The following is a 22,115-nucleotide window of genomic DNA, read 5'->3' as shown; positions in this document are numbered from 1 at the left end:
GTAAACTCTCGAGTCTGTCAAAATTCATGTAACTTTGCAAAACACAGTTCCAGTTAGTGTTGACCACGAGTGCAGATTGGGAAGGACAGGGAAGCCTGGTGTGCTGCCGTCCATGGGGTCACAAAGAGTCAGACACGACTGAGCGACTGAGCAACGGCAGCAGTGAGTGCGGGAGTCCCTGTCTCCCGTGAATGACCAAACGGATTGAAATATAGTGGGCAGAATGCTCATTGTGGCAAACTTTGTCTTCCAAAAAGAAGTGAGCCAGTTTCTGTCCTCACTGACTTCCAGACAATTCGGCCTCGTAAGGAAGGGATCATCATTCAGGGGATGAGAGTCACAGTGGGTTTGCAGGACTCACACAGAGACCCAGGAGCGGTGTCAGAAATCGTTATAAAGGAGAGTGGACACAAGCTCCCCGTTTCCACCCTTAGTGAAATTCTATGAGATGATTGTTTGGGAAGTTGATGCAATAGGAAGTGTGGGGGTTGGAAAGCGTCATGTTTATTTGGATTAGATACCACGCATTTTTAATTTGCCCCAAGAAAAATTACACTGGAAAGAGAAGAAGATTTGGAACGATTCCTTTAACAGATCTAAAGGATAACATTCTTTTTTTTTTTTTTTAAGCCGAATAGTACAGAAAGAACATTCTTCTACCTTATTTATTTTTAATTGAAGATGCTGTACGAGCATTTGCCAAATGATTCAAGTGAGAGCCATAATTAGGCAATGCGAGTGGGGAGAGAAAGGCAGTAAGTCCGAGCAACGAAGCCTCTATTTATGGATATTACCACACATAATGAAAGCAAAACAGTTGTGGCTGGGTATTAAATTTAGAGTATCGTTCCTAATAATATTCTCCATGTGTGAAACAGTTGGCCGAAACTATCAACATGAGGATAAGTTCCTGATGCTTAGATGGTTAAGAATCTAGTGCGAATAATTAAGGATTAAGTAAACAAAGAACTAAATATGAACAACAACAACAAAAAAAAGGCCACAAGACTTTGTAGTATAAAGTGATTCTGTCCTAAATTATCTTTTTTTTTAATTGCTTTCAAAAATGTTAACCACATAATTGTCAAACCAAGCCAGATTTTTTTCTTTAATATGAAAATAGATGAGTTTTATTACTCAAGTAGATACAGAATCTCAGGCTTAATATGTTGGGAATAATTACTTTCATATTTAAACAGTGAGTATGCCGCAGTCTTTGCAAACATCAGTGGGATGTGTGTGTGCTGTCACTTCAGCTGTGTCTGACTCTTGGTAACCGTATGAACTGCAGCCTGCAAGGGATTCTCCAGGCAAGAATACTGGGCTGAGTTGCCCTGCCCTCCTCCAGGGGATCTTCTCAGCCCAGGGATCACACCAGGTACCCTGTCTCCTGCATTGGCAGGAGAGCTCTTCGCCACTAGCACCCTCTGGGAAAGCCCAATATTTCTGTCTTTTCTAATTCCTAACTAGAATATGTGTTCAGGGAAGGATCCACATGGATACATTGCTCAATGTTTATTGCTGAATTAATGTCACTTCATTCTGTTGGCCAATTCATTCATTCAGAAGAAAATTAGCTCAAGACCAGAATTTTGCTGTCTTCAAGAAAAAATGGCATTTTATGAGATTTACCACAGGAAAGTCTATTTTTTCTCAGTGGTATAGATAAACCTCTCACAAGATAGGAGCGCAGGCATCCTTTAGAAATTCTGAAATTTCAAACATGTTACAGGAAGTTTTACACCGGTTCCACCAGCTCCCTCATAATCACCGTCTGGCAGAATGAAGACAGCGAATTGCTAAGTCCCGGGTTTCTATCACCTACAAGGTCATGTTCAACATGGATTTGGAAGCAAAAGGGTGGAGAAAAACCATCATGTGAATTGAACCATCAAATAAGCGTCTGCAGAATCAGAGTAGTTCTCTGCCTGCATGTAGGATGAAAAATAAACTGTAAGACTGACTCTGCTAGGGTGATAGTTGATATGTTCTTGCATTTTCCCAACTTTCTTAAAGTTATGCTCTTATCAACAAAAAATTTGCCCCCAACTGATACTTATTCTCTTCTAAAATAAATAAGAAGTAATCCAGAAAGGATTTTTTTTTTGCCTGCAATTAAAAACAACACAATTTTGAAAATATATTTTCTATCACATAGCTTTACCTCCCATCTCCAAAAAAAAAGAAAGAAATCAAATAAAAGTGTCCAGGCTCCATTTTCAGATTTCTTTTCACTTCTTCCAAATGCATGACTGATTGTTTGAAAAGGTTGGTGAGACTCTGCAGGAAGTGCAAGCTAGCTTCAGCTGGTGTGATGGTGACAGTCTGCTTTCTAAGGGCCTCTGCGTCCTTCTCTGGGGACACGGAGCAGGTGCTTTGAAGCACAACATGGACCATGTCACGCCGTCAGGTGGAACAGTTCAGAATGCCATTGCATCATCCAAGCTCTTCCCTGGAACGGTAAGCCCACGTGATCTGGTCGCCCCAAAGCGCAGTGTGTCCTGTGAGCCTGACATGCCCTGTGTCCTGGTTCCCCAGCCACATCCCATCCCTCCTTCCATCCTGGAACGTGGGGGTCCTTTCTCAGCCTTGTGGATGGCCCCTTCTCCCCTCACCCCCACCCGCCTCCATCCCCAGATCTCAGCTTACAAAGTTCCTTTACAGCGTGCCCTTCCTTCCTCCACCATCACCCTTCAAGGGCTGCCTTTCCCAACCCTCTACTTGGCTGTATTTGCTACTTTCCTTTAAGGCTGATGCTCCTTTATTGATTCCTTGTCCTTTTCTTCCCCCAGAATGTAAGGTTCACTTCAGGTCTCTTGAGCCTCATTTACTGCACTAGCAATGGACTTGGCATAGTTCCCAGAGCTCAGTTGGGGCTTGGAAAACCCTGGTGAGTGGAAGGCTGGGTAGATGAATAATCCTGTGAAAGAAGGGGTGAGATAAGATATAAGGGTGTTAGCAGAGAAAGGAACCAAGAGTGCGTCCAATCGGTGGGAGGAGGGTGGCTGCAGGTGGGAACCCAATTTGAATCTGGTAAACAGGGTGAGAAACTCCGGTCCAGATTCAGACCCAAGCTTGGCAGTGACAGACCCATTATGGTTGCAGAAGGGGGACCCAAGGGGACGGGTGCAGGCGGGGAGCTGTGGGTTCTGACCTTGGTGACCTGGAATGGGAAAGAGCATTCCTTGACTCTACTGGCCAAGGACTGAACACATGTCCGGGCAGAAAGCTTCTTCCCAGGCGAGGACAGCTTCTGTTTTAACCCAGCCTCTCCACACAATTGCTTAACCTTGTTTAATACATGATATGACATGTGCTGATCCAGAGGGTGGAATTCTGCCAAGATGTCTTTTTTCACTTAAGGAATAACTAACATACTCAGTAAGTCTTGCCCGAAAGAGCTTTGCAAAAATATTTCTGTGGCATTTAAATGCTACAATCAAATGAATGACAACCTTTTATCTGTGTCAACACACACCCCACTGCAACATCTACTGTTGAATCGTCTGTTTGCTGTTTGCTTGGTTTTGTTTTTCTTGTCATTTTCTCTGACAAGAGTCAGCATGAGGGAAAGGAAGTGACTAACTCACCTCTCCCGAGAAAGCATCAAAGGAACTAAGATTCCAACAGTCCTCAGTGACGCTGTTCATCCTTTAGAAGATCTTTGGCAGCTAAGGTTTACACAAAGACTGATCCTTAAATAAGGAGATTACAATAGTCTTATTATTTCACAAGTTAAAAAAAGAAATGAATGTACTGAATGACATGGCTGTTGAAATCCTTCTTGCAAAACATACACTCATAATATTACTTCTCTAATTCTTTCCAGTAAGAGTTGACAGTCGCTAGCATTTGAAACTAATATGTTACTTTAGAACCCCCTAGATGGTATTTTAGTATTTGAGGGTACATTTTTTGTAGTACTGCTAATAGGAAAATAACTCAGAGTTCAGTAATGCTTCGCAGAATAATAAGTTATGAACACAGACACGAATAAAACATGCTAGCAAAGAAAATGAAGAGTACTTTTTAAATTGTTATTATTTGCAGAGATTGCATGAAGCAAGAGGTCCAGTGAGCACGGTTTGGAGACCTCCTTGAGGACACAAGACAAAGAGACAGCATGTCTGTCCTTCAATATTGGGTAGATGGAAGCATCTATTTTTCTTTAGTCGGAGTTCTTGTCTTCAATTTTAATCTGTATTTTTATTCTCCCATGAAGAATGGACTGATGGTCAGTGTAGAACATGTGAAAATTTGAGCATATCCTATATCAATAATTAGTTTTGAAACTTGAAATCATATTGTAGTAGATAAATCTGGAATAATATTGCAAAATATGTGAGTTTGGAAGGAGAAGGTGATTGATGCTCACTCACAGTGTGGTATTACGGATATCCTATCAACTCCCACTTGCGTTACTGCTTTTATGAGTTGAATACAGTCAGAGAGAAAACCCTACACGTAGATTGCAGAATGTGAGGCTCTTATCCAGGTCCAAATTTCCCTCTCAAAATAGCAGAAGAAAATAACTTTTATCTTGAAGAGGGTGAGTAGAGAATATTCTAATGTCTTCTTCTACATACTCTTGAAATAGCCTGGACAGAACCAAGCACTTGCAGAAGTCGTCATAAGAGGTCAGTAAAATAAAGCTACATTTAAAAAACATATTTGTTCTGCTTCAGATTAACTCTAGATGAATAGCCTAGATCCAATACACTCAGATGGGCTCTTTCCTGAGCTTAAGAACCTGGTCCACTAAGAGGTGAATGGTACACGCAGGAAAGGATGCAGCTGGTGAACCTGTGGGCTTTCCCTGGTGGCTCAGATGGTAAAGAATCTGCCTGCAACGTGGGAGACCGGGGTTTGATCCCTGGGTAGGAAAGACCCTCTGGAGGAGGGCATGGCAACCTACTCCAATATTTTTGCCTGGAGAATCCCCATGGACAGAAGAGCCTGGCAGGCTACAGTCCATGGGGTCACAAACGGTTGGATACAACTGAGTGACTGAGCACAGTAAATCTGTGGTCATTTAGTTTCCAGGGAAAAGTTGAGAAACAGTGTGTTTTAGAGGGAATGCTGAGTGCCCGTACTACAGAAGATAAAAAGAAAGTCATAAACAGACAGAGTGCCCTAGTTTATTTTTAAATGACAGGAAAGAGGGAAAAAAGCAGTGCAAGAAGAAATGATGACTGATTTCCAAATATATTTTGAAACTGAACAGGTCTCCATGGAGACTCATTAACATCTTTAAATGGTGGGTATGTACTTCAGTCTTTAATCTAGATCTTCTCTTAGAGTTAAATTAGCAAACTGGAGATTACAGAGCCTTGAAAACAAAGGGAGCCTGAGACAAGGGCTGCTGCACAAGACCTCTGATGCAGCCAAGGGGATAAATGTCCCTCTTCATTTTGCTTTATATTCATCACATTCTTTGTCTCCTGGTCTCTCTCTGTCTTTTTCATCTTCCTGTGTTTGCCACTGACCAAAACCAAAGACAGGTAGATGGTATAGTCCCCACAGAGCAGTTTCTGTGGTACTGAACTTAGTGGAGAACTTGAAGGATGGAGATTAAGGTCAGGGAACAAACAAAGCAACACCACAAAGCAACACCAACTCAGTAACTTCTGCTGATCTCACATCGGGTGCCGCCATCTGCAAGGTAGTCAAGGATGACGTTTATGTTGCCTGGACATGTTACGGCTACTCATTAAACTGGATTCTGTTAAAAAGCAGAAGAAGGGGGAAATAGATATTAGAAAATCAGTCAGCATGTCTGATGCAAGATGATTTTATCCAAAAGGCTGTAGAACCCAGAGAAGACAGGAACAAAGATAAACATGAATGGGAAGAATTTAGCCCCATATTGCCCAAGGTATTGAAAATTAATAGAAATGAAAATTATGCGTGGATAAATTGAATAGGTAATGTGCAAACTACGTTTTGTTCAGCCAAATTAACACGTTTTCAGCATTTCCTACATTCTCAATATACACAAAATATGAATAAGGAACATTAGCAATTCTGTGAGCAAAATTAAGCATCAATTAATGAGAAAAGCAACTGCCTAAATACCAAAACTAGCTTGATGTATGTGGATGTCATTGGTACCATTTCATTTTAAGTTTCCATAACTGTAAGCTGTCTTAGCCTGGCAAGACAGGCAAGCCACTCCAGTACTCTTGCCTAGAAAACCCCATGCATGGAGGAGCCTGGTAGGCTGCAGTCCATGGGGTCACTAAGAGTTGGACACGACTGAGCAACTTCACTTTCACTTTTCACTTTCATGCATTGGAGAAGGAAATGGCAACCCACTCCAGTGTTCTTGCCTGGAGAATCCCAGGGAAGGGGAAGCCTGGTGGGTTGCCGTCTATGGGGTCGCACAGAGTCGGACACAACTGAAGCGATTTAGCAGCAGCCTGAGACCTTTAGGAAAACACGTGCACACCGAGGCTTGATGAAGGACTGAAGCTCTGGGGGATGTGTGATTGAGGTCAGAGCGGAGTGAGGCAGACAGCGTGGACTGTGGCACGAGAAGCTGCTGAGAGTGGGTTGCTGCCTTGGGAGATGAGAGAGTGCTTGGTGGGTAGTTGGTCTAGCTGGCTGCCTCTTCCTTGGGTCTCCTGTGTTCAGCGTTTGCTCCACTGGGGGTTCACTCTCGAGCAAATCTGGGTTGCCTCATCTGGCCTTAAGGCAGTCACCCAGAATGTGAAAGGGCGGCTCAGTGCCTCTCCAGGATAACATGCTCCATGATGATGCCCGTGGCTGAGCAAACTTGGAAGGCGCAGAGGACTTTTGAGGCCAAGAAAGCAAAGAACACTTTACAAATGTGCCTAGTGTGCAAAGCTTTAGGACACAATTATCCAAATAAAATTCCGATTATAAAAAGCTCACTGTTAAAGTCTAAAGTCTGAGCTAATTTTGCCAAGAGCAATTTGTCTTGTTCTCACTTTTTTTTAATATAATGTTCTTTTTATTCTATTATTTGTTAGCAAGTACATAAGTAACATGTGTTCATAACAGATAATAAATTTATGTTGGTAAGTAATAACCAAGAAAAAAGTTGATCTTGCAAACTTCTGATTTTAAAAGTCATTAGACACTTTAGTTGGTGATTACTTTTCAAGGGTCATGTAGACAGATTTAATCATGTTCTTAATTGGCCACTTCTCATCATGACATTTATGCTATAAAATGTGATGTTTTGTAAATGAGAGCAAGTCAAAAACTCCAAACGATTTTGTCCATGACCTTCTTGATCTCTGCAATTTGTATTTTTATTCCCATCATGAATGCTGATAAAAAGCAAGAATATGTTTTATAAAGTCTTTGTCTAAGAGTTTTGGTCTAAGACAAATCACACATTCTTATGTAAGACTTCACTAAACTTTCATGACTAAAAAATCTCTGAAATATTACTCAGTCTGGATAAAACATTCCGTACTAGAAGGATGTTTGCTCTTGGAGGCTGCCTTGGAGACGGGTGATTCAGAAATACCAAGTTCAGCCCAGTGCCATTCTAAGCCATTCCTCATACAGCCACCTGACGGAATCATAATAATGCAGGAAATCAAGTAAAATGAAGGATTTTTAAATCCCCTGCAGTGAAAAAAAAGGGGGGGTTCTAACAGGCACGATGACCTTGGTTTAGGGCATTCCCTAGGGGATTGATGACCGCCTCGGACGATCAACTCCCCCAGATGACCATCAATCCGCAGGCAATGCCCCATCTGTATGGCTCTTGCCTAATTCAGTTATTTGCAGTCGTGGGCTTTCCTTTGTGAATATTTTATTGTGCAGTCAAGCTCTCTGACTTTCTTCTCTCCCTGCTCAATTTTATTTCTCTGATATAGACCAGCCCAGCTCTATATTCCTCTCACATACTCAGAAGCCATATCTAATTCATGGAGAGAAAAATATATGTGCATTCATAGATGCAGATCGAGTTAAGTGGACATTTCGGGGGAAATATTTATAAACAAATTCAAATAGACATAGATTATCAATGTGTGTATATACACTAGTTTCATAAATCACTGTAGGCCATTTTATTACAGTGTGTTTTTATATCCAAATGAGGATTAGCTTGTGGTTTTTAGTTTTAGGCAGAATTTGAAAATCACAGTTTAGATAAGGTTGGATGCTACTAGTTGAATAAACCATGATACTCTCAACATAAGACTGGAATTTAAAGCATAAAACAAAACATTGCAACTGTGAGTAGCTGATGTGTGCACGCGTGTGTGCACGCATACCCTAGTGTCTGGGCCAACACTCATGTCTCCGTGTGGGGTTAAGAACAGTGTCCATGGAGACGTGTAAGCAGATGAGCCCCAAAGTCAGCTCACAGGCTTTGTCCTCAGACGGGTCAGATTCAAACCTCCGTTCTAGCCTGAGACTGGAGAGCAACCTCACTCCGTGTTGGGCACTTGGAGAGAACTCCCTGCCTGCAATCCCTCTGTCTCTGCGAGTGCTAGATGTGAAGTTGTCGCATGATTATTTGCTGGTTAGTGTGCAGATGCTTTAAAGTTCTTCTGTCCATGGAGTCCCCAGGCAAGAAGAGAGGGCCTCCAGGCACTGGAGGGGTTGCCATCCCGTGCTCCAGGGGATCTTCCTGACCCAGGGCTCAAACCGGTTCTCCCCCAAAGCAGGCAGATTTTTTTACTGTCTGAGCCACTAGGGAAGCCGGTAGTTTAAATTAAGATCTATTAAAAAAAGAAAGAAGTACTATTTTGCTTCTTAGGCCATGAGAACCTGAAGCAGAGATTTCTTGAATCTTCAAATTTACCAGTGAGAGATGACTTAGGTCTTCCTATGGAGATGACACAATGACCAATGAACTCAGTTAATGACGTTAGATTTAAGGTAATAATGATTGCATAGATGCATTTAACATATGTAATTAATATAAAAATGGGATTCCTTATAGCTCAGCTGCTAAAGAATCTGCCTACAATGTGGGAGACCCTGGTTTGATTCCTGGGTCAGGAAGATCTGGTTGGAGAAGGGATAGGTTACCCACCCCAGTATTCTTGGGCTTCCCTTGGGGCTCCACTGGTAAAGAATCCAACTGCAATGCTGGAGACCTGGGTTCAATTCCTGCGTTGGGAAGATCCCCTGGAGAAGGGAAAGGCTACCCATTCTAGTATTCTGGCCTGGAGAATTCCATAGACTCTATAGTCCATGGGGTCTCAAAGAGTCGGACATGACTGAGTGACTTCCAAAAAAAAGCTTAAAAATAATAGTTTCCAGAATATTTCATTTTACTTGATTATTGTAAGATGCAAGTGCATGTTGGTTGCATTATTTCCTGCATCTGAAATACCTAAATTTTAAAGAGCAATGGAGAGTTTTCTTGCATTTACTGTTAAATTAATTTTTTCCAGTTTTTGTGTTTGTTGAATGTGTGTCCAGCAGACCATATTCTTTCCTGAGGAGAAAAGAAATGGATCCAGTTTATGAAATAAATGGAATGGGACCTGAAGAGGGCCAGGCAATGTCTGCTCCTTGCATTGCTCTTGTGTACTCAGTCATACTGGATTCTTTGCGACCCCACGGGCTATATGCTGCCAGGCTTCTCTGTCCATGGGACTCTCCAGGCAAGAATAGTTGAGTGGGTTGCCATTTCCTCCTCCAGGGGACCTTCCTGACCCAGGGTTGCAGTCCACGTCTCCTGCACCTCCTGCACTGGCAGGCAGGTTCTCACCGCTGGCACCACCTGGGAAGCCCATGTCCTTGCATTATCCAGCAGGAAATCCTAGTGTGTGATTAATAGAAGAATTAGTAGTTTAACATAATAAATCTGTGAAGAAACAGATGCACCAGTTGCATTTTATGTTAATGCATGCATGCATGCTAAGTCGCTTCAGTCATGTCTGACTCTTTGAGATCCCATGGACTGCAGCCTGCCAGGCTCCTCTGTCCATGGGATTCTCCAGGCAAGAATATTGGAGTGGGTTGCCATGCCCTCCTCCAGGGGGTCTTCACAACCTAGGGATCAAACCCAAGTCTCTTGTGTCTGCCTACACTGGTAGGCAGGTTCTTTACCACTAGATATCAATGCATACACATCACTATTTAGGAAATTTTCACAGAAAGAGAAAGGAAATCCTAAACTGTGGTCCTAATAGTGCTGTGACACAGGTAAGAGCTTGGGGGAAACCTCATTGTTTATCTGCAAGTCAGATACTCCTGAGAGGCTCAGATCTCCAAGTCCAGGAACATGGCCTTGCATATAAAAGTTAGGTTCTGTAAAATTTATACACAAATAGAGTATGCTGCTGCTAAGTCGCTTCAGTCGTGTCCGACTCTGTGCGACCCCATAGACGGCAGCCCACCAGGCTCCCCAGTCCCTGGGATTCTCCAGGCAAGAACACTGGAGTGGGTTGCCATTTCCTTCTCCAATGCATGAAAGTGAAAAGTGAAAGTGAAGTCGCTCAGTCATGTCTGACTCTTAGCGACCCCATGGACTGTAGCCCACCAGGCTCCTCCATCCATGGGATTTTCCAGGCAAGAGTACTGGAGTGCCATAGGCAACACTTACAAAATACATTTCAAAACGTATGATTAATTTTAAAGTACTTCAACTTGATTATTATTTTAATGAGGCTCAAGGTTTATAAACCAATAAGCTCTTTATTAAAACAGAGTCTTGAACACAGACAAGTGGAACAGTGTTGTTAGAATCACCTGCATGCATGTACATCCATGTCAATTCATGTTGAGAATTGTATGTTCCCATAACGTGTCTGCACACTCACGAGCAGAGAATCGTGTAACACATCTAACCCTCTCAGAAACAATGAGGATGCAGGTAGGGAGCTCTCCTCAGGTGCCCAGTATGGAGTGAGGCCATTCACTTGAAGCTTTAAGGTGTTGCCCACACTTTAAGATTCTCTTTTCCCTAATTTGGGGATGCTTTTTGAAAAACAATTTATCCTTAAAGTTGAGGCATCAAATTAATTTTTCAGTAGGTGGAATTAAATTTGAAGGAATAAGATCTGTGCTCCATTTTAATGCGTGGACCAACTCTTTTCTCTCTTTCTCTCTCTCTTTTGTCTAAACTCGATTTGAGAAAGCAAACTGAGCACAAACTTCGAATTAATACCTGTGACCTGATAAAGGAGATGCAAAAATACTACCTTCTGGGTCTTTAAATGCCATGAACATTTGAACACTTGTTTAGATCAATAATATCTACCATGTATTGGGTCCTCAGTTCACTTCAGTCACTCAGTCGTGTCCGACTTTTTGCAACCCCATGGACTGCAGCACACCAGGCCTCCCTGTCCATCGGCAACTCCCAGAGCTTGCTCAAACTCATGTCCATTGAGTCAGTGATGCCATCCAACCATCTCATCCTCTGTCGTCCCCTTCTCCTGCCTTTAATCTTTCCCAACATCAGGGTCTTTTTCAGTGAGTCAGTTCTTCACATCAGTTGACTAAAGTATTGGAGTGTCAGCTTCAACATCAGTCCTTCCAATGAATATTCAGGACTGATTTTCTTTAGGATGGACTGGTTAGATTTCTTGGCAGTCCAAGAGACTCTCAAGAGTATTCTCCAACACCACAGTTCAAAAGCATCAATTCTTCAGTGCTCAGTTTTCTTTATAGTCCAACTCTCACATCCATACATAACTACTGGAAAATCATAGCTTTGACTAGATGAACCTTTGTCAGCAAAGTAATGTCTCTGCTTTAATATGCTGTCTAGGTTGGTCATAGCTTTTCTTCCCAGGAGCTAGTGTCTTTTAATTTCAAGGCTGCAGTCACCATCTGCAGTGATTTTGGAGCCCAAGAAAATAAAGTCTCTCACTGTTTCCTTTGTTTCCCCATCTATTTGCCATGAAGTGATGGGACCGGATGCCATGACCTTAGTTTTTTGAATGTTGAGTTTTAAGTCAACTTTTCACTCTCCTCTTTCACTTTCATCAAGAGGCTCTTTAGTTCTTCTTTCTGTAAGAGTGGTGTCATATGCGTATCTGAGGTTATTGATACTTCTCCCAGAAATCTCGATCCCAGCTTTTGCTTCATCCAGCTCTGCATGTTGCTTGATGTACTCTGCTACTGCTGCTAAGTCGCTTCAGTCGTGTCCGACTCTGTGTGACCCCATAGAAGGCAGCCCACCAGGCTACCCCGTCCCTGGGACTCTCCAGGCAAGAACACTGGAGTGGGTTGCCATTTCCTTCTCCAATGCATAAAAGTACATATAAGTTAATAACAGGGTGACAATATACAGCCTTGATGTGCTCCTTTCTCAATTTGAACCAGTCCATTTTCCCATGTCTAGTTTTAACTGTTGCTTCTTGACCTGCATATAGATTTCTTAGGAATCGGGTAAGGTGGTCTAATATTCCCATCTCTTGAAGAATTTTCCACAATTTGTTGTGATCCACACGGTCAAAGGCTTTAGTGTAGTCAATGAAGCAAAAGTAGATGTTTTTCTGGAACTCTCTTGCTTTTTCTGTGATCCAACAGATGTTGGCAATTTGAGGTTCCTCTGCCTTTTCTAAATCCAGCTTGAATATCTGAAAGTTCCCAGTTCATGTACTGTTAAAGCCTGGCCTGGAGAATTTTGAGCATTACTTTGCTAACGTGTGAGATGAGTGCAATTGTGAGGTAGTTTGAACATTCTTTGGCATTGCCTTTCTTTGGGATTGGAATGAAAACTGATCTTTTTCCAGTCCTGCGGCCACTGCAGAGTCTTCCAAATTTGCTGAGTCCTATCTCTTGCCAACTACTGTAGATGACTTATCTTGTTTGTGCCACATACCCTGTTACTACCGTAATTTTAGCATTAAAGGAAAGGTCCTTGATACGGGAGTCAGCACCCCAGAGTCTTCTCTCTTAAACAGAATGAATGAAACACAGACACGTGACCACATTTTGCAACTAGAGTACAGCCAACATCTCCAATTTATAAACTAAGACCACAGTGTAGTCCCACAGAATAAAGTTTCTGTTGATCTCTCACCGAGATTTTAAAGAAAGAGTAGAATTCATATATACAGTGTGAAATCTATCACACTGTAAAACACAACTCATGTTTATAGTATTGAATAGACGCATATAATAATGCTAAAGAGGGATATATGAGTTAAAATAAATTATGTCTGGGTGGCAATTTGTAGTTGAAGATCACAAACAAGATATGAGGAATTTTCTGCTGTTTGGGAAGGATTTGAAATAACAGAAAATATTAAAGTTATTTAGAATACATTTATTTATAACTAACACAGTAAAATTTCTAATCTCCTAAATCGTCTCTTATGTGGACAACATGAGTGCAAAAAATACTGTGTCGGGGTTTCCACTATGAATGCCATTTCTCAGGGATTTATAACTTTCACCACAAAACGTACCTCAGGCATTAAAAACTATCTTTGCTCGACACAGAGACTGACACTTTAATGTGTAACTTTTCTTTCATATGCTGGAAAACAGCTAGCAGTAGAACTGCTCCTAGGCCACGTATAATTACAGAAAACATACTCGTACTGTAGTTTAAGGTGTGTTTGTACCTGAAATGCATTTACTACAAATCAGAAGGCTTCATAAAATGGCACTTAATTAGTCTGTAATAGGGTCTAATCATATTTTATTTGAAAGCACTCATACCAGCCCTCCAGTTTGGTCTGGGTGCTGCCTTCTTTAGAGAGATGAGAGCCCTTCCCCCAGGCTTCATTTCCCCTCCGCCCTCCTCCTCACTTTGCACGTGATCTGGTTCATTACACACAGAACTGCTTTGTGCCATCACGGGTTTATGAGAAAGGAGAAGGGAGGCGCCCAGAACTTCCTATGAGAAATGAACATTGACTTTCTCTGAAGAAAATATAAATAGATTTCCTTAATTGGACTTTGGGCATCGGAGCAATTAATAATAGATTGTGTCATAGTGAGGGCTTTGTTTGTATTTAAAGCCATAAATTACAAGTATTAAATGTATATTTATTCCAAGTTAAACTCATTTCTAATTGACATGTTACTTAGCCCAAGGCTTTTAAGATCTTTTAGTATAATTAAATTAATAGAAAGCTATAGATCACAGTATGATAAACAAACAGCCTAGACTTTAATATGACAGATATACAGAACAGGCCGTGTAAGTAGATCATTATTATCGGTTTAGATTCAGCAAAAATACCACCAGAATAGAAAGAAAAGAAGCTGTGCCTGAAGTGGTTGACATAAGACATCCTTTCTGGCCCCTGTCTGACTAGCTAGCATCAGAAATACCAATCTGGGAAGAAACTTCATTATGAAAATTTCTTGGTTGGATCAATGCTCTATACCAGAAGCTCTTAAAACCCACAGCAGACATTTAAAGGATATTATTATGGTCAATCCAGGCTTTGGGCACTCAACAAAATAATATGTAGTGCAGAATTAGCCACGTCTAGTTCCTATTACTTTAAGCTTTTATTTATACAGTTTTTAGTGCCAAATGCCATATAAATGACACAAGATGTAACGGTGGCCTCAGTGCCACAATTTCATTTATTTGAAGGACCCAACGTGTTTTAAAAACACTTGTTTGCCTTGTTTGCTTGACAGTATCCTGAAGAGACAAAGACAACCTCCTCTAGTAGGAGGAAAAACTGAGACCTGAGATACAGATCGTGTCTGTGGCTGAACTGCTTTACTTCCAATCAAAAAGGTTCCTCATTGCCCACAATGTGGACGCCTGTGTGTCTTCTCGGCCCCAAAGGAAACTTGTCCTCATGCCCATGTGTCTGGTCCTGTTCTCCCGAGATTTGTCATTTTATGTGCCTCTTGTTTGTGTCAGATTAATCGGTCCTCAAGGACCAAAGCCCTTTTACTAATCTTTGTACCCCCAATGGCCATATAGTCAAGTACATAGTATGTGTGTTATAAACACCTGTCTAATGAGGGAGCACACTTTTTCTCATAGGCATGATAAGGGTGTATCTCATTATTGAAAAGATTCCTCTTCACAGAGCAGATAAAGCCTGGGAGGAGCGGGCACCTCTTCAAGATAAAGCATGATGTATGCATGGACTCTGATCCTTACCCAAGACTCTATTCCTGGGGTTTCTAAATTCTTTAAATCCATTCAGTCACTTCTCAAGTGCTATCAAATCTATAGCAGACCTTAAAAACAAAACCAGCAGGGGACTTGTCAAGACTGAGCTTGAGTACTTAGTGGGTTCCTATTGATATTTTTGGGTTTATAGATATTAGGAGTTTTCATCCCCCAAGTGTTGTATAGCGCGGCTGGATGGCATCACCGACTCAATGGACATGAGTTTGAGCTAACTACAGGAGACAGCGAGGGACAGGGAAGCCTGGTGTTCTGTAGTCCACGGGGTCGCAAAGAGTCAGGCAAGACTTAGCCACCAAACAAGTGAAAGTTCTGCTGCTTTTATTTTGGAGAGGCCGGGTGTTTCATTGAACCCTGTAGCATGGTTTATAATCACAGTTGGGTTTTTATTATTTGGTGTCCAGGCAGGGATTCTTAGGCAAAGAGCTTGTCCGTATTACCTTACCTTGTGACGTAAGTATAGGACTTTCTAAACCATTTCAGCTTTCTAAAGGTTGTTTCCTTGAATACACTTTGACATCGGGGGATAATTTTGATTGACACCAGACTTGCAAAGGCGGTACAGAAAGTTCCCATATCCTGTGTGCCTCGAGTCCCGCCATGGTGATATTTTACTTTATCATGGTGTGGTTGTCATGACTGAAGGACCAGTGTCCCTATATTGCTCTGAATTTAACTCCAGAATTTAATCAAACATCACTAGTTTTTCCACTAATGTCTTTGAGTCATACTAGGATCCCTTCCAGGAGACCATGCTGTGAATCAGCTGTTGAAGGCTGCCCTTGACTCTTCAGATGCTCAGAAAGTCTATCCAGTATCTGCAGGACCAATCCTGGGTACCTCTATTCTGAATCCATGCCTTCTGATTGTTTCACCATGTGGAAAGCAGGCAAGATGATCCATATGGATGTTCATAGAGCACCTCCAATAATCTGTGTATTTCCAGTGAGACCTGATAAAGCGATTTTGGCAGGCAAATTAATAGAGATGCTGCTTCGAACAGACCTTCTCAATTTGTACCAGCATAGAGAAAACCCACACAGAAGCCGTTTAAATATTCTAACCAAGTTCATGATGGCATGCCATAAAGCTATTTCCTTGACGCTGATATCATGACCTTGTGTTGCTTTCTTTTCTGCTCTGTCTCAACAGAAAAGCCTGAGAGTTCAATATGCAGGAGTGCTTTGTCACCAGGAGGAGGCAACTAAACAAATATGTACTGGTTTAAGACAGCCTGGGATTTCATATTAGTGAACAAACGGCACATAAGGATCATACATTTGAGTAAAAGTTTTGTACAAGAGGCATATTTCCATAGGCAAGCACTATACTATTTTAGTAACATAAATAATTCTAAAAACTCAGATGTGTGTTTTGCTCAAAGGTGTATCTCAGGTCTATGTCATTCCTTTCATTGTATCTTCAGACTATATCCTGCAGGAAACATCCAAAAAGGCTTCCCAAGTGGCTCATTGGTACAGAACTCACCTGCCAGGTCACAAGAAGCAAGAGGCCTGGGTTTGATCCCTGGGTCAGGAAGATCCTTGGGAGTACACAATCTCAACTCACTCCAGTATTCTTGCCTGGAAAATTCCATGGACAGAGGAGCCTGGAGGGCTATAGTCCATGGGATGGCAAAGAGCTGGACATCCCTAAGCATTCGTGCAGCTCCCAGAGGACAGTAGTAGCTGTGCTGATGGGTATAGTTGGTGCATGTCTGATTTCTCTATGGGGAGGAAACTGGGGTAGAAGCAGTAGGCATGCACTTCTCTGTTGAAGTGGGTCATTAAAACCTAACTAAGAATATAGGACACAATCTTAGATTCTAAAGCCTTGCTCAACAATCAGGACCTCATTCAATTTACCTCTGAGAGTTTTGAAAGAAATATAGAAAAATTGATGTGAAAGACTGTCAAACCCATCAGTTATGTCAATGTATATGTTTGAATCTGTTATTTCCTTGGTGTATTTAATTTTGTGCCTAAGGGCTTTGAAACTATCTATTCTAGAGAGTAAGGTCTTTATCTAGGACTTAAATAGGTCATTTAACTTTATTATTCTGCACAATGATTCTAAATCCAATAATCTCTGTGAAGCCCTTAAAATACATTTCTAAGTCCAATAACTTAATTATGAATTAAAAAGCACAAAAGAAAAGATTAAGCTGCGCAATTACACTACTTACTAGATGCTATAATTTCTTTAGGTATGCCTCAATTAAAATTTCAAAACTGCTGAATATTGTATTCTGCTTTTAAACTTTATCAATTTAAATGTGCCTCACTATTGATGAGGATGTAAATTAGAGTAGCCAGCATGGAAAACTCTATGGAGTTCTCTCAGAAAATTAAAAATAGAGCTATCAAATGATCCAGCAATCCCACTTCTGGGTATTTATCTACAAGAAATGCAAACAGGATCACAAAGATGATCCTGCACAACCGTGTTCATTTCAGCCTTATTTGCAATAGCTGAAATATGGAAGGGCTTCCCAGGGGTGAAGAGTCTCCCTGCCGATGCAGGAGATGCACCAGGCACCAGTTCCATCCCTGGAAGGCCACGATCCCACTCCAGGACTCTTGCCTGGACAAGTTCATGGGCAGAGGAGCCTGGTGGGCTACAGTCCATGGGGTGGCATTGAGCAGGGCCTGATTCCAACTGAGCACACATGGTAGACAGAATAGATATGGAAACACCACAAGTACCCATCAGTGGATGAAAGGACAGAAGGATATAATGTGTGTGTGTGTGTATGTGTATATATATAAAGTGAAGTGAAGTGAAGTCGCTCAGTTGTGTCCGACTCTTTGCAACACCATGGACCGTAGCCTACCGGGCTCCTCCATCCATGGAATTTTCCAGGCAAGAATACTGGAGTGGGTTGCCATTTCCTTCTCCAGGGGAACTTCCTGACCCAGGGATCGAACCCAGGTCTCCCTCATTGTAGGCAAATGCTTTACCGTCTGAGCCACAAGGGAAGCCATATATATATGTATATGTATATGTTGGAGAAGGCAATGGCACCCCACTCCAGTACTCTTGCCTGCAAAGTCCCATGGATGGAAGAGCCTGATGGGCTGCAGTCTATGGGGTCGCTAAGAGTCGGACACAACTGAGTGACTTCACTTTCACTTTTCACTTTCACACATTGGAGAAGGAAATGGCAACCCACTCCAGTGTTCTTGCCTGGAGAATCCCAGGGACTGGGGAGCCTGGTGGGCTGCCGTCTATGGGGTCGTGCAGAGTTGGACACAACTGAAGTGACTTAGCAGCAGCATGTAATATGTAAAGGACAAAAGGATATAATGTATGTGTAATATATATACATATATATATATGTGTGTGTATATATATATATAAATCAACCAGAAATTTCAAAAAGAAAGAAATCTTGCTGTTTGTCACAATGTGGATGGGCCTTGGGGCAATATGCTAAGCGAATTAAGTCAGACAGAGAAAGGCAAATACTATATGATCTCATTTATATGTAGAATCTAACAAAAAGTTAAACTGATAGAAAAGAGTAGGAAAATGGTTTCCAGAGGCTTGGGGACAGAGTTGGAGAAATAGGAAGAGGCTGTTAAAAGATACAAACTTTCACCTAAAGCTCAATAAGATCTAAGGATCTAAAATATAAGATGGTGATTATAGTTGAAAACACTGCTTTGTATAATTGAAATTTGATAAAAGTAGACCTTAAATGCTCTCATATAAAAAGTGAGATGTGTTAATTGACTATGAAGTAGATGGTGAGGATCCTTTTACAGAGCACACCTATATGAAGTCACCAGAGCACACACTTTGAGTACAGCTTTATATGTCAATTACACTTTAATATGGCTGAAAAAAAATAAGATAAAGAGAGAAAGAAATTTAAGTCTATGGAATTGTGGATTTTCTTCCTCATATTTAGTACCTTATATGATTAGGTGGGGTCTTCCCTGGAGGCTCAGATGGTAAACAATCTGCCTGCAATTCAGGAGACACAGATTCGAACCCTGGGTTGAAAAGACGCCCTAGAGAAGGAAATGGCAACCCATTCCAATATTCTTGTCTGGAGAATTCCATGGACAGAGGAGCTTGCTGGGCATCCATGGTTATGTTATCAATAATTTTTTGATCCAGGGAAGTTTACAAGAGGCAGGACTGGGTTGACTGTTCCTCATAATATGGAGGTTAGAATCAATGACACATGTTAAGTATTTTTATCTATAAAAACAAGTGGCAACCTTCCCAGCCCTAACCCACTCCATAGTGTGGGGAAGATCAATCTGAAGAGAGATCAAAGAGCAGCTACCCAGGATTGTAAAACTGGAATAGAGTGCAAAGTCCAGATGGACTTCGGTTAGTTAAATCCCTTTCTGCACTGAAAGAGATGGCCTTGGGTTCCTAACAAAACAATGGCTGGGATTTCTGCATTAGAACAAGCGGTTTATGTGGGCTGCTTCTCAAGTTTCCCTGTTGGCTGAAGGTGGCATCTGGAAGGCTGTTGAAAGGGATGACTGCTGGCCACAGGCATTGGATCTTTTCAGTGAGAACCATAAGTGACTAAAACAGTCAATAAAAGAAGAGAACAGGAAAAAAAAATGAGTGAATTCTGTGTTCAATGGATTAATTGTCTCTTTTTATGTAACTTGTGGTTAGTCTCACTCAGCATTCTTCACATTGTTGGGTTTGTGTTTAATTTTGCAATATTCTGGTGATCATCACGAAAGAGCACAAGAAAAAGAAATCTGAAGCCTCCTGGATGTTTTATCAAACATGTAATATAATTCCTTCGCCTTCCCACTCAATTTAATAAAACCAAAATCCTGGAATACTTTCAGTAAGGTGTGTCTGGAGGCATTAAAATTTTGTTATTTTTCTTTGTGTTAATCTCTAAATCAAATAATATTTGTTCCAGTCTGTGTCTTAGGTTGCCATTGTTATATTTTTTAAATTGCTTAAGCATACTAAATTAATACATAACCAAAACTGGTTTAAATTGGACAAGGCAATTGGAAAGAATTTTATCATTTATTCTTAAACAGCAAGGTTGGATTTTTTTAACTCATTATTTCAGTTAGTATAAGCTACTTATGTGACATAATATTTTTTTGTTTTATTACAGAATAAATTTAGATTTAGAAAAAAATGTTGCAGAGATAGTACAAGGACTTTCAGTATACCCTTCAAGAGATTCTTCTGACATTAATGTATTATGCGACAATGTCAGATTTGACAAAACTAAACAAATAATACGGCAGGATATGGTGGGTCAATGGTAAAGAATCCACCCATCAGTGCAAGAGACTTATGAGACACAGATTCAATCCTTAGAGTGGGAAGATCCTCTGGAGAAGGAAATGGCAACCCACTCCAGTATTCTTGCCTGGAAATTTCCATGGACAGAGGAGCCTGGCAGGCTACAGTCCATGGGGTCATAAAGAACCTGACACAACTGAGCACAGCAAGAAGAAACAAATAATATTCACACAAAACTATTAATTGCAGATCATATCTGGATTTTCCCAGTTTTTTCACTACTGTTCATTTTCTGTTCCAAGACCCAGTCCAGGATCATACATTGCCTTGGTCATCTTGTCTCGTTCAATGAGTACATTTCTTGGTTTCCCCTTGCTCTTGGGAAGTAGAGCGTTTTGAAGAATGCTGAAGTACTTGGTGTCTCGCTGATGTCTTCTCACCATTAGACTGGAGTTATGGATTTTGCAGAAATAGATCACAGAGTTGAGGTACTTTTTCATTGCTTCCCACCACGGGGTTTATAGGAGCCCTATGGCATTGCTGGTGAAGTTGACCTTGATCAGGCACTTCAGGTGATATTGCCAGGTATGTCCACTATAAGTTGCTATGCGTCCCTTCCCAGACTCTATTGTTCGAAAGGAGGTCAATGTGTCCAGATCACACTCAAGGTGAGGAAGATCCAGCAACAACTTCCAGATCCAGTGTGTCAACATACAGTATTTGGAATTTTCCTGTAAGAAAGACTTGTTGTGATATACTATTTTCAAAGACTAAAACTTTTTAATGTAGAAGAGGTTCTGATGATTTGCCAGTGGCCACTGTAGCACACCCTTCTGAAACTGCGCTCCAATAATCCCCCATAGACGACTGCCTTGCCAGGCTAATCACTGAACGGGGAAATCAGCCAGCAGTGGTAAACGTGCTTGTTGACATGATCTGTTTTCTCGTGAGTTGTTCCACGAGGGTAAAAGTGAAGTTCTTTGCTTGCCATTGGTCAGGAGCCCATCTCAGTCCCTTGCCATGTGGGCATTCTCAACACCAAAGCCAGCCCAAGAGAAAATCGTGACAAAAACGTGGATGTCATTACATCTGAAGCCCAGTCACCAGATACATCCCCTAGACTTTACCATATTCCATCAGATTGATTCAGTGGGATAGTTAGTCCACACTCAAAGAGAAGGATTCACACAGGTCTGTGGATATCAGGAGGCAGGGATGATTGAGGACCATTTGCTTTTGTGAGAAATGTGTTGCATGTCTATAAGTAACTAAGAGACATACACTACATACAAGACATACTCATACACTACAGTTATTATGAGTAGCTCTTGTGCTAAATAATCTAGATATTTAGAATTAGATGTACAGAGTTAATAAAGAAGAGTGGTCCATTTGTGAAGGACTATTAGGGTTGTTATGTATTATTTATTATGGAGAAGGTCTACTATAAATGGGTGCAATGGTAACTTTGCCATATTGGACATTCCAAATAGCCCTTTGAAGAAAGAAGAAGGCAATCTTTTGAAATTTTAATTGTGCAATCCAGGGAAATCCAATTATGGAAGAATTACTTATGATTCAACAAACAGAAGGATGAGGGAAAAAATGCTGTAATTGAGTAGGGGAAGAAAAAAGGGGAGGAAAGGCATCTGAGTATTTCAGTGAGACAAAAGTTCAAACATTCTTGTAGAGGAAATAAACTGGCCAGCAGTAATTAACTAACATCCTAACACTGCCTGTAGGTACTCCAAGACTCCTCTTGAGTAAAAGCCAGGCTTCTCCCTGTTGGGCCCTGAAGTTGCATAAGAAA

The sequence above is a fragment of the Bos indicus x Bos taurus genome, chromosome 20, assembly GCF_003369695.1.
Source record: "Bos indicus x Bos taurus breed Angus x Brahman F1 hybrid chromosome 20, Bos_hybrid_MaternalHap_v2.0, whole genome shotgun sequence".
NCBI classification, from domain to species: Eukaryota; Metazoa; Chordata; class Mammalia; order Artiodactyla; family Bovidae; genus Bos; species Bos indicus x Bos taurus.
The sequence above is the reverse complement of the archived record's forward strand: the minus strand, read 5'-3'. Positions refer to the sequence as shown.